Below are 15000 nucleotides of genomic sequence, written 5' to 3'. Positions count from 1 at the left end.
AGGAATGTTTCTGGAAAGAGCCAAGTTGGGGGGAGACATTTTTATTGAATTTGTTTTTAGTTTAAATGTAAGAGAGCTAAAAAAAAACCCACAAAACTAATGAATTCAAAGCATAAATTCATAAGAAATATTTTATGTATAAAATGAAAGTTTACATAGGTTGAATAACATAGAATATTTGTTCTTATTTTAAGGGTCATTGTAAAACAAGACGGATTTATTAGCTCAAATATCTAAGACATCTGATTTGATAATTTAAGGATCATAAATTGTCAGAAATGGTCAGAAATTCGTAATCAAAACTTCCCCACTCAACTATATAAATGATATTTTTTTAGTTATAATGTTCATTCGCTTTTATATTAAAAGTTCAGTAAGAAAAGTTAGGAATATTTCAATGAATAAGTTTTTGATGAGGATACATTAATGATAAAAAGTTAATGTGCTGTGCTGTGTGTGTAATATTTTTTTCAAGGCCTGAATGTCACCAGAGGATAAGGACTAATAAGCATAATGATCGTTAGTTGTGGAAATTGGTTAAGGGAACGGCTAAACAAGAATTGTTTACATTAGAATCAACTACGATCATGTAGTAGTCAACTGAAAAGCCGCTCAGTCGTGTAAAAATCCACAGGCAATCAATTTTGCTCATAGAACTTGCGTTTAGATTTAGGCAAAGATAGTGAGTGAAATTGTTGCTATTGGCCGTAGCAAGACGTGTGCTTGTTATGAAAGTTTGCTGGAGAGAAAGACCGTAGATTGAAGCTCAGATGAACACTTGCCATTACGTTTTATCCGCTTTGCATATCGGTTTTCTTCGAGAACAGTGTATCGAATTCTGAAACCGTCATAAAATTTCGAACTTCATTTAAACGCTGAAAATGAAGCGCAGGTTAAAAATTTCATGACAACTCCAGAGTTTAAACAAAGTTACCCGAGCAAGACGAGAGAGGTGTAAACCTTCGAAACATTCTAAATAATGATTATTCCTTACCCTAAATATTTTTTCAGAAAATGTTTCATTTGCTTAAACTTTTTAAATGAAAAAAAAAAAACTTTGAAGAATTTTCTTTTAAGCTTTCAAAAGATTTAAAGATTCTGAAAATTGGTTGAAAATTTTTGTTTTATTTTAAATTCTGCCTTTCATACTTGATCTTTGTGATTTCTCTTTTAACGTCCGGTGAACTTTTCTTTGTGCTTCTCATATTATTCGGAAATAGTAAAAAAAAAAAGTTGAGATAGCAGCAGCTCCAAGCTTGACACAGGGAGCGAGGAAGGTGCTGAACGTTAACTATGTTGTGGATTTCTACTCAACTGTTTACTGAAGAAAAATCTGGCGTTTTATGCATTCAAGGCGAATTGACAATTCTTATAATTTCAGAGAAATGCATTAGATTGGCTTAGAATGTTTATATTATTTGGTTTATTAATTCAAGCGAGTATGTGCGCAGACATACATGCGCAGAAACCATTTTAAGCATTTTAATTTTGACACCGAAGAGTAAAATTTACTATCCACAAATTATCATCACAACAGCGCTTGAAAGTTAAATAATAAAAAAAATAAATTACGTTGTTTTGTGTGTTTTACTCTCTCCACCCCGCTGGAAGATGCTAGGATGACGAGGGAATCATCTTCGTCATGATTTTTGGCATAGACAACAGAATCTATGAACAAACAAATTTCTATATAATCCAGTTGTGTTAATCCTTCAGTCATTTTCTTAAAAATATAAACTTACAGTGGAATATACTGGATTCTAAAACATCAGGTAGGCAAACTATATAGAAGAAAAAAATCTCGAAATGTACCTCTCATATCAACTTCATTGGAAAATTAAAAACTCCCAATAAAAAGTATTGTTGATTCTTTCTGAAGTAGTTTTCCATAGGAATAATCATCTATTTATATAAACTAAGGGATATGTATATGGTTATGTATTCGTATGTACATGGTTCAATCATAAACTAATAAACCGATTATAATCCAGTTTTAAATAAAGTACGGCATTATAATGTGGGATATATTTAGTTTAATTTAGTTTCATGCAAAGTGATTATAATGTGGGATATATTTAGTTTAATTTAGTTTCATGCAAAGTGATTAAAAGAGGGTGGAGGTGATTTACCCTTATTTTACCATTAGATATCAACGAATATTCCTCAAATTTGAGTTTTTTTAAAGTATTTTAAAGCTTTTTAGGAAGTATAATTTAGACACAACCTCTCATAAAAATTGTGGTATTTGAATTTGTATTAATTTTTATCTACAGTAATTTCATACAAATTAAGATTCTTTGAATTTCAATTTCTACTTAAGATCTCCCGAGATAAGTTTTAATTGTCAGACATTTCTCAAAATCCAAATCATGTAATGGACATTGATTCTAGAGATAAGGTTCATTATTTGGATTTATATATTATATTTTTGGTAACTGCTTTTCTTGTTATTTGTACAGCATTTGAGCCGATGTAACTTCCGACCTTATTCAGGTGTATCCCGTCGAACTCGGGAATCTGCGTGGAACTTCAACCGAGACCACTTTTATTTACTTCACGAAGGTAGCATGCTTTCATTCTGTCAGCCATGACGGATAAAAGTCTTAAGGTATTCGCAGTAGTAGTTTTTGCATCACCCTCATCGAGGATTGAACTTAGAACTTGTGGCGTACATTTAATTGTAGGTGACACACTCCTGGAGCTTGATATTCGCAGGGGGACACATGAGTAGTGCTGACTTGTTCTGTTGGAGGAATTCATTTTACCCATCATGGGTAATCATTTTGTGTTCGATAAAATGATGATTGCTATTTTCATATGACAACTTGAAAAAAGCAAGCTTATTCGATCGGAATCATGACACGAGGAAATAACAAATTGAAGTAAAAAAACGATCAATTGAAGGTATTTTTATGTCAAATCATAGAAAAGAAAGAATACAAAAAAGTGTTTTGTTTATTTCTGTCTGAAGCCATTTTGCGAAACGTATATTTTCAAAAGAAACGCCTAAAAAGTAATGAGAATTTTATTTTTCGGCTTCGAATTGCACTATGGATAGTTTTATTGCGGAAATAGTTCGAACCCGAGCTCGAGCTGCCTTGGACAGGATCATATTATTATAACCTGTCCTACATTCGTGGTTTATACGAGGAGCGTGCAATAAGTAATGCCCCTGACCCACTTCCAGTTGTCTGATCTAGCTGAAATTTTGCATGTGCAATGATTTATATCTCTACGGGTTATGTGGCAAATTATAGCTCTGAACTAAGTGTGGTTTCTGTTTTACACCCCAGGAGACTTTTGATGAAATGAAAAAACTTATGGTGATAATGCCCTATAATGTGACCTTGTAAAATGCTGGCATCGTGAATTCAAACATGTCCGGAAGTGTGTGGAAACAACTCTCAGACCTGGTCGCCCCCCCCCTTCTGCCATTGATGAGGCATCTATCCGTCAAGTTTAGGCTGCCATTTTGGAAGATCGGCGCATTACTATTCGCCAATTAGCCCAAAATGTCAAGATTAGTACAGTCTGTGGAAACTATCATTCATGACCATTTGCATATGCATAAGGTGTCTGCCAGATGGATTCCCAGGCTGTTCATACCATTTCAGAAGCGAGAACGCGTCGAGTGCTCGAGGATGAATTTGGAGATGTGCCAAGAAGATGAGTCAAAGTTTTTCAAAAGACTGATTACATAGGATGAAACCTGGGTCCATCACTATGATCCAGAGATTCAGTCAATGCAGTGGAAGCACTTGGGCTCACCACCTCCAAAGAAGGCAAGGATGCAGCCCTCAGCTGGCAAGGTCATGCTCACAATCTTCTGGGACCAGAACGGAGTAGCGATGACAGATTTTCTGGCAAAGAGCACCACAATTACAGGAGCCTATTTTGCTTCACTTTTGAGGAAATTAAGGGAAGGTATGAAAATCAAGAGGCGGGGCAAGATCAGCAAAGGTACCCTCCTCCTGCAGGACAACGCTCCGGTCCACAACTCGCATGTCGCCAAATCAGAAGCACGGGCGTGTGGTTATGAAATCCTTCCCCATCCTCCTTACTCTCCTGACGTTGCACCCTCTGACTTTCACCTCTTCCCAGCCATGAAGTTGTTTTTGAAAGAAAAGCGGTTCCCAGATGATGCCGCCTTGATTTCTGAAGTCACGTCGTGGTTGGAGGACCAACCTGGGATGTTTTACAAAAACGGTTTCCAGAGCAGCATTAAACGATGGCAGAAATGCATTAAACGATGGGTGGTTCCTATGTAGAGAAAGACTAATAACTGTGCCAAGTTTCGTTGCTCTACTGCTATGGAGAATTGAATCAGGGGCATTACTTATTGCACGCCCCTCGTAGTAGTTGAATTATTCGCACTAATATTCACATTTTAAATGTTATTTGAACAATTTTTCTTCCGATGAAACCTTCGATCTTCATTAAATTCATTTCGAACTAAGCCTATAGGCACTTTCGAACTAAATCGTTTTTTGAAGTTCATTTTTTGAAGTTCATTTTTTGAAGTTCGTTTTTTGAAGTTGAGTATAAAAGAAATAATCTGACAGCCTCACTACGACACAATGTGTAAACCACAAAAATGTTAAATGTCAAGAGGGATTGAAAAGGTAATCACCAGAAATCCCGCGTGAAAAAGGTACTCATCACCTACTAAAATACGTAAGCTATCTACATGAAAACTCAACAGGATACAATAAATAATAGTGTCTATGAAAGTAGAATACTTTAATATATGCTAAACATAATACAAATTTATTGTTAGTAATCTTAATATTTTTGATTTTAACAAACACGCAAAAAAAAAGGAAATCAAAAAATCCAAAAAATCATATAATAAAGCAAATGCTTTCTATGCGTGACTTCCTTTCACATAGACTCCGCCGATTCGGAACTTATCTTCTGCAAATAAAGGTAAATTATATGTTTGGAAGTGTTCTTAGATATGTTTTATACAGAAATCCATCCGATAAGTATCGAAAATCGAAAAAATCCGATCTTAAAAATAGATCCCCTCTTCAAGCTTGGGTGTACCTTACCATTTTAAAATATTTTTTTCTTATTAATGAGTTAAAATATTTTTTTCTTATTAATGAGTTAAAATATTTTTTTCTTATTAATGAGTTAAAATATTTTTTTCTTATTAATGAGTTAAAATATTTTTTTCTTATTAATGAGTTAAAATATTTTTTCTTATTAATGAGTTAAAATATTTTTTCTTATTAATGAGTTAAAATATTTTTTTCTTATTAATGAGTTAAATTTACGATAAAAGAGGTACTATTAATCAAAAATAACTTTTCCATCGTCAAGCCCAATTTTCAACTAACGTCACATTCTAAACAAATACACAAAATTTGATAAACGACATTATTATTATTATTATTATTATTTATTTATTTATGTTTGAATTAGTCAACGGGCAAATCATTCATCAATAGATGATTGCGTATGTATTTTTATAGAATTAATCTGCATAAATTAAAATATATTTAAGCGTATTGTACGACCGAGCAACTTCATGCATCTTTCTAGTATGTATATATATATATATATATATATATATATATATATATATATTTATTCACACTGAGGAAGATCGAAGGATCGGTCGAAAATTATGTGCTTTTAAAAAAACATTCTTGTTTTTTTTTCAAAAGACTTTTTGTATTCCTACACTCAACACATCGGAAATAAATACAGAAAAGATATAAACATTTATATATTTTTCGTATTGATTTTTTATTCATACATATTAAATATATATATATATATATATATATATATATATATATATATATATATATATATAAGTGAAATTGTCTGTGTGTGTACATTTCCCTACCAAATTACTCTGTCAATTTTCAGTCTACAGACTCGAGATTTGACATAAGGAGTATTTAGATTTGGGAAAATCTTTTTAATCGGTTTTTGGCCAGAAATTTGGCTGTCAAGGGGTCAAAGTTCAACGATTTGACATTTAAAAACTCTACCGAACACCTCCGTCACTTAAAATTTTAGTTGTAGGTTACTTGGACATGGATTAAACTTTTTAATTTGACTTAAGCCCAAGAAAATAAATGTTTAGAGGTAAAAATTGGGGTCCAAGTTTTAAAGAATTTGACCCCTTGCGGTCTCTAGCAAACTGCTCAGCCAATTTCAGGTCTAAACATTTGAAATTTTACATAAAGTGTATTCAGACATAGGGAAAGCTCTTTAATCTTTTTTGGGTCGAAAATTTGGCTGCCAAGGTGTAAAAGCTTAAAAATTTGACTTTTGCGATCTCTAGCAAACTATTCAGCCAATTTTGGGTCCAAACATTTGAAATTTTATAAAGGATATTTAGACATGCAGCAAGGTTTTACTCAGTTTTGGGCGAAAATGTGTCTGCTAGGAGGTAAAAGTTAAAAGTTGATCTTTGCAGACTCTACAAAACCCCCCTTCTAATTTTGGGTCTAAATACTTGAAATTTTTGATGTAGGTTACCTGGATATGAGTTTAACTAATATATAATATACGCACATAAAATCATGAACATTACATAGGGCCCGCACAAAGCCGGGCTGAACTGCTTATATATATATATATATATATATATATATATATATATATATATATATATATATATAGTATGTGTGTTTATTTAAAGGGTTTTGAATATGTCGTATATAATTTCAACCTGTTTTGTCTACTTCCAATTTCAAAAAAGGTCGCTTCTATTATACACGGCTGATTCCATATATGTTTTATGTTGAAAACAGGTGCGACCGAATAGGAATCGTGGGCAGCTTGCAGTTTCAAGTCAGGATGACATTGACTGGTACAGACAAGCCAACACACAGCAGAGAAACATCTATGTGAAGATGAAAGATATGCTTTTATTCGAATTCAGATTAGGTAAATAGAATCAATATTGTTTGCCTTAAGGAAAGGCTTCGATTTTATGAAAAATAGAATCATCCGTATCGATAAGAAGGGAATTGAATCGATACATTTAGAATGGGGTGGGAGGAAGATCGATTCATCGAACTTGTTTATTGGAAGTAATTTCTACTATTAATTCTTTGCAATTCTTAGGTTGAAAACGATAAAAATGGAAAGACTAAAATAGGGAAATATGGCGATATATTTACTTGTATGAAAATATGCATACATGTATGTGTATATATATCTGTTAAAATGTATATATTTATATGTTAAAATATGTATATTTATATATGTATACGTGTATGTGTATATATGTGTTAAAATGTGTATATTTATATATGCATACATGTATGTGTATATATATCTGTTAAAATGTATATATTTATATGTTAAAATATGTATACATGTATGTGTATATATGTGTAAAAATGTGTATATTTATATATGTATACATGTATGTATATATATGTATATTTATATATGTATACATGTATGTATATATATGTGTGTTAAAATGTGTATATTTGTGTATGTGTTAAAATATGTTTATTTGTATATGTATACATGTATGTGTGTATATATGTTGAAATATGTATATTTATATATGTATACATGTATGTGTGTATATATATACGTTAACATGTGTTTATTTGTATATGTATACATGTATGTGTATATATGTGTGTTAAAATGTGTTTATTTGTATATGTGTACATGTATGTATACATATGTTGAAATATGTTTATTTGTATATGTATACATGTATGTGCATATATATATGTTGAAATATGTGCGTATGTGTGAATATATGTGTATATAAATATGTTTGTGAATTCATGAAAGGTTATCTCTTATTTTGAAGTTTCTTTCATTTCTGAATTCAGTAACAACAGCGTACACAAAACGAATTATGAGGTTCGTAATTGTAAAAGTTACTTCGTATTGAGATGAGTCAAATGAAAGATGTGTTAATTTCACTTATTTGAATATTTTGGTGGCCTGACGGAAATAACTCAAGTTTTTACAGGTTGCACCAAATTATGGGATAAAACGACTAATCTTTCTAATTGTGTATATTCCCGTTATATTCAGGTCCTTATTAATGCTGCCATAGAAATAAACCAATGCAAAAATATTATTAATTTAACTTTCTTAATGACACATTAAACAAGCAAACTTAATTACACACGCAAATAATAAATTCTTACACATTTCCGCAGAAATTCACACCAAATTTAAAACTTGCAAAAATATTCTCCTTGTCGCAGATGGTTGACGATAATTACTGTGTTTGCTAAGAGGAGGATGTGATTCTTGACAGGATGATCTCATGATAACAAAACATATACTACACTATATTCACTAAAAAAGTAGAAAAGAATACCCAAGAAAATGATGTCATGACAACATAACACCTATTGTACTATCCTCTTTCCCAAAAGGAGGTAATCTCTGAGAGAATGATCCTATAATCAGAGAACGTAGATTACACTGCTCCCGTATAAGGAAGAAATGTAAGGATGGTAGTATCATGGTCAGATACTACACGATGCCAAAGGGAAAGATAATGTCCAGAAAAATAGTCAGGTAACAACAACATTACATTCTTCTAAAAGAAAGGAGGTAATGCCAGGAGGATGATGTGGCAATAAGGCATATACTAGACCACGTTTTACATAATATAGCATGCTGAATTTATGTACAGGTGTCTAAAAAAATAGTGCGATATTTGACCAACTACAATCCATATCCTTTTAAGGTAGGTTGCTTCGTTTTTTGTTTTACGGCATATCAACCCTTTAGGGATTATTTAATGCCGAATCCAGTTTTAACAGGAAGGGAATTAATCCAGCGTTGCCCATGTGGAAATATTTTCTTACTTTAAAAGCAAACTTAAAAGTTATAGTTGCAATATGAGTTTTTATAATTTTTATCTTATCTCAGTGACTTTTTTTGAAAACCACTATGTGTTGCGTTTATTACAATTGTAAATCGACAACTGTAAAACAACGACAATAATGAATCAAAACAAATTCCTTCGTAGTTAATAAATTGGATCTTAAAAATGCCAATAAAAATAATTAAAACGTTGGAATCTTCGTTTACTTTGAGGTGTACTTTTTAAAATTTTACTTTCAGACAAAACATGAAATATAGAAAATATAAAAAATGTTTCTTTGCGTTCTAAACATTTCAGTTTTATTATGCCCGTAACGGACACCTAGAGAAAATTTGAATAGTGAAAAATTTAACCCTTATTAAAATTTGACTTCACAAAGTGTGATTTTAATATAAATATAAAATATTTTTAAATATTTGAAATGTTTTGAATTTTTAAGATTTTAATAAAAGAGAACTAAACTATAGCAAGTTTAAAAAAAATCAATTTATCAGCCACGATTTGAAAAAATTTAATTTCTTCCTTTGATTGTCGGTTAGATATTCAAAATATTACGTCAGATGTTAAATTAAAAAAATTAGTGAAATTAAAAATGAAATTAAAAGAAAACAATCGTCGATCACTTGAAAAGTTAAAAAGAAAGAAAAAACACGAACAAAAACCTTTAAATCGGGATACAATACAAAACACAAAAGTCTGATTGTATAAATAAATTTGCTCCCTTTCGTTTTATGTGACCGGACGGATATATATTTACAAATTATAAATACACACTATTTTTTATTAAAATGTGGGTAATTTATTTTATTAGTTTTTGGATATCGATAATAGCCCTATATAGGTTACCGATACACACACACCTTCCTTGCACAATCGAGGATTTGAATAATCCCCGAACGCGGTAAAATGTAGGCCTAGAAGACGCGATAGCACAATCAGATGAAATAACTCATTGGCGCCAAGAAAAGCTTTCTTTGCGGCCGGCGTTACTGATGTCTCTGTCGGTAATGGACAGGATGATCGCAATTAAATCTCGGAAGACAGATTCAAACCTAGAAATTTACATGTCATTCAAGAAATCCAAACTCTATAGAGGCATCAAGTTACACTAAAACATTCGCTTGAATAAGAAAAAGTGTAGTTTTAAATACTTAAATTTTGTTTTGATAGCTTATGAATCAAAATTTCAGCTGATAATTTATTTTCAGTATTTTAGAAATAGGGCCTTCTGAGCCTTTAATTGTTTTTAATTTTTTTGTGTAAAAACGAAATTTTGAAAATATGTTTCTGATTTGTTTTCTGAACTCCAATATGGCGGCGTGAAACACATTTTCTTTTTAATCTAATATTTGGACAGGGGGTTCTTACGAACGTCACATTAACTGTTTTTAAATTTATGTTTTTAGAGACTTTATATAGCGCATTTTATATTTTCGTTCATGAAATTAAACTTATAACAATTTTTAAAAGGAATATCCATTCGCCTCTGAGGAGCTGTTAAATGATCTTTCGCTATCCAACGAAACACCTGCAAAACGCAATATAATTAAAATTTAGGCGTCGGTTTAAAACCCTTAAAATTAAAAAAAAAATTTAAAAAAATTAAATTTAAAAATATAACAAAGAAAAAAAACACTAATAATTTAATGTGTTAATTGCTCCATCTTGTGGTACTTTGAATGGTAACTAATCGTGTGTGTGTGTGTGTGTGTATATATATATATGTGTGTGTGTGTGTGTGCATACACGCACTAGCGGGGGCGACAGCCTTTGTTTTAGCGTATGAATATGATATTTTGATTCGTCTAAATTTTGTATATATTATAGAGACGTGATTTCGAAAGTAAAAAAAAAGTATTTGGGTACAATCAGTTAGAATCCAAATCGAAATTATAGCATCAAAGCTGGTGACGTTACCATCATATTAACGTGGTACGCATATGAACTGAATAAAAATAAAAATAAACTAAGATGAAAGTACAAAATGTATAGCGTTTTTTTCAATTTTGATCTTTTAAAAAACTATTTGAACCGGCTAAAGACCCATAAAAAAACTATTTGAACCGGCTAAAGACCCATAAAAAACTATTTGAACCGGCTAAAGACCCATAAAAAACTATTTGAACCGGCTAAAGACCCATAAAAAACTATTTGAACCGGCTAAAGACCCATAAAAGAACGGTCGATAAAAATCCAATCATTTGAGGTCCTAGCGCTGCGACTTTTAGGTTCGGGTGAGATAGATTTTGAAAATATGGAGACAGGCAGACATATAGTCTTATATGCAAGGTGGAACGACAAAATTGTCTCCCTAGAAAAGATGACATGATTTCATTTCCGTTTGATGAAAACCAACTTTCATTTTTTGTTGCAGATCGTCTACTCGTTGGCCAGTTGTGTACAAATCCCAAGAGCGATAAGAGCCTTCTGTCATGTCTAAAAGTGACACAATATTCAAGGAGCGAGATCGGAGATGCGCCGCTGTACAACTCATGCTCTCTACCGATCCAAGTTATGACAATAGGACCATTTCCAACCCCTTAAAAATGCATCGCTGGATTGCCACGAATAACAGGGACTATCCAGGGTGATGAAAACAAAGTTTCCGGCCATGATTATGGTTTTTGGTGGTGTTTCAATAAGGGTGTAACATCATACCACCTCAAATCTTCGAAGTCGGTTTGAAAGCCAACACCAACACCAAAGTGTACCTTAATGTGCTGAAGAGTGTTATGATCCTTTGATGCAATCAGGTGGCTGCTGGCAAACCCTGTGTGTGACATCAAAACTCCGGCCCACCAGTCCAAAGAGACCCAGCTTGGCTTCAGAAGGAGTGCTACGATTTTGTATCCTTCTCTTACTCTTACCCCCAAATCTCCCTCCACCTATGCCCTATACTTCGTTTTATCGAGAACATCACCAACATGAGCTTCCACAACACGAAAGCCGGCATGATCTGACGCTGTTGAGAAATGCATGCGCCCAGGTTCGGACCCGTGTCGAAGCGGTGATTGAGGCTGAAGGCGGCTACATTGATTAGATGTCAGCTCGACTCATAATCAAGTTACCGGAATTAATTTTTCCAATAAGTTTTAAAATAAAGTTGAAGTGTTGTTTTCTTTAGGGCGACATTATTATCATTTCAAACATATATATATATATATAAACAAAATATACTTTGATTTATCTTAACAATAGAAACATTTCTCTAGGCCTGTAGTTCTTGATATTTCTAAAATAAAAAGGTGAACGTCTAGGTGTGTGTGTGTGTGTGTGTGTGTGTGTGTGTGTGTGTGTGTGTGTGTGTGTATCTGGTCAGGAATAGGCTCCTATATGGTTGACTATTTTAAAAAAACTGATTACATATAATGGTAGAGGATGTATTGAGGATCAGGAATGGGTATGTTTGATCTGGCAGAACGATGGTTCATAAAAATTGTGGGGTCTGCGTTCGCGCCTGGCCCCCAAAGTATGGAAAAAAAATGAAAACAAAATTTTACAAGGGTTTTTGATATAGATATACATAAGAATACTTTGATAAGTATGTTTCAACTTAAATAGGGATGGTATAATAAAATTGTGGGGTCTGCGTTCGCGCCGGTACTCCATGGAAATATGGCACAAACTTTAACAGACTTTTCATATCTATTTGCGTAAGTATACTTTGATAATTATGTTTCAGTTTGAACAAATATGGTATAATAAAATCATTGGGTGTTCGTTCGCGCCTGACCTCCATAGAATGTAAATATGTCACAAAGGTTTTTTAATTTAACAAGTTTTTTTAAAAGCGGTGAGGGTCCACAATAACACCTTCACTTTAATCTTAATTCACGTTAGCTTTTATTTATTTTTTTGAGTTGAATCATATTGTGTCGAATAAATTCACCTAAAAAATTCACGTCTTTAACTTGAGCAAAAAACAAAAACAAAAACAAAGTCGGAACTTTAGACAATTCTCGACACAAATTTTGCATAACTCTGTTTTTTTTCGTCCTCCACTTGTACGTGGCACTGTTTCGAAAATTAATAAATAATAAAAAATAAGAACGTTACTTGTTATCGTGTCAAAAGAAGGAAACACTCCTGCTCACGTGATAAATTACGTGTCTTTTTAAAAACATTTATATAACATTTTTATTTTTATTTATATATCTGTTTAAGCTTTTTTTGTCAGTAAACTAGAAGGAATTCAATTGATTACAACCCTTTCTGCGTGTTCTTTACATTACAATAGTACAACCCTGAATCCGACGGCGAACTACTACACCGTTCAATACTGTAAATCTGAAACGAAGCTGTTCTGCTTGAAAAGGGCGCTATTTTCTTCTTACTCATATTCATATCGATTCTTTTCTTTAAAAAACTAAAGTAATTACGTGTTTACTTTTTTAATATCCTATTTTGCTGTTTCGGATTATTTTATTAAAGTAAGTAAAGCTTCATAACTGTTTTTGTTTCTTTGTTTTTCGATATTTCGTCGATATTATTTAGTAAGAGTGTTTAGCAGAAAAGCCAACTAACGACTAGTCGAAAAAATAAATATACAAATAAATTTTACCAAAGTCAATAACAGTTCAGTTCATGTTTTTTTTGTTTTGAAATAGTTTTTAATGCTCTTTACTTGAAATAATTTCAGCGAACTTAAATTAAAACGAAATTTGAGGCGATAAATACTTTAATGAAGTTTTATATAAACTACACATGCCATAATCGAATATTCCTCAAGCACAAAAAAACGGAAAACATTAAAATATGTTTATAAATATTCCTTACGTTGACGGAACTCTCTTAAATTGTTAACACAGAATGCTCAGGTGCCCCTCATTCAAATTGAAAACGGGGCTCTCCATTTCAAAGTCGCTGCCGTTTGCATTTTTTTAAACCGGTTCGTGAATTAAACAATTTTTACAAACCACTTAAAAATACAAACGAATGAACTTTTCTACAATAAAAGTAACTTTTATTGACTATGGTAACATTTATTTCTTGTATATTTATATTATTATATATAACATTTTTTCTTTGTAAGGAAACATCCTTTTGCTGATTGCTCTTGGCAACGAATAGAAACAAAGTTGATATAAAAAATATATTTTCGCGAAAAGTATCTTCATTTTCATCATATTTTACTTCGGGTAAAATTTTTGAGTATCAAAACTTATCTCTTTACAACCCCCTCCTTTTCATAACCTATCATACTTTCATCAATCACAGTCCATTTTCTGTAGGCTGTTTTTGAACACAGTCAACGACGGATACTCCTGCTTGTGTATATATATATATATATATATATATAAAGATATATATAGATATATCATGTAATTTATAAATAGAATATATATATATATGTATATATGAATAAGTATGTATATATATATGAAAAAGTATGCATATATATGTATATATGAAAAAGTATCTATATGTATATGAACAAGTATGTATATATGCATATGAACAAGTATATATTTATATATATATATGAAACAGTATGTATATATGCACAAGTATGTATATGCATAAGTATATATATATATATGTATATACAAAACTATGTATATATATATATGTATATGCACAAGTATGTATATATATGTATATGCATAAGTATGTATATATATATGTATAAGTATGTATGTACATGCACAAGTATGTATATATATATGTATATGCATAAGTATGTATATATATATATATGTATCTGCATAAGTATGTATATATATGTATCTGCATAAGTATGTATATATATGTATCTGCATAAGTATGTATATATATGTATCTGCATAAGTATGTATATATATGTATCTGCATAAGTATGTATATATATGTATATGAATATGTATATGTATATGAATATGTATGTATATGTATATGAATATGTATGTATATGTATATGTATATGAATATGTATATATATGTATATGAATATGTATGTATATGAATATGTATGTATATGAATATGTATGTATATATATGAATATGTATGTATATATATGTGAATATGTATGTATATATATATGAATGTGTATGTATATATATGTATATAAGAATGTATATATATGTATACGAATTAGAATGTATATGTATGTATACGAATAAGTATGTATGTATATATGTGTGCATATGTATGTATATATATGTGTGCATATGTATGTATATAT

Source organism: Euprymna scolopes, chromosome 44 (assembly GCF_053919585.1).
Source record: "Euprymna scolopes isolate OS-2025 chromosome 44, ASM5391958v1, whole genome shotgun sequence".
Lineage (NCBI taxonomy): Eukaryota > Metazoa > Mollusca > Cephalopoda > Sepiida > Sepiolidae > Euprymna > Euprymna scolopes.
The sequence above is the reverse complement of the archived record's forward strand: the minus strand, read 5'-3'. Positions refer to the sequence as shown.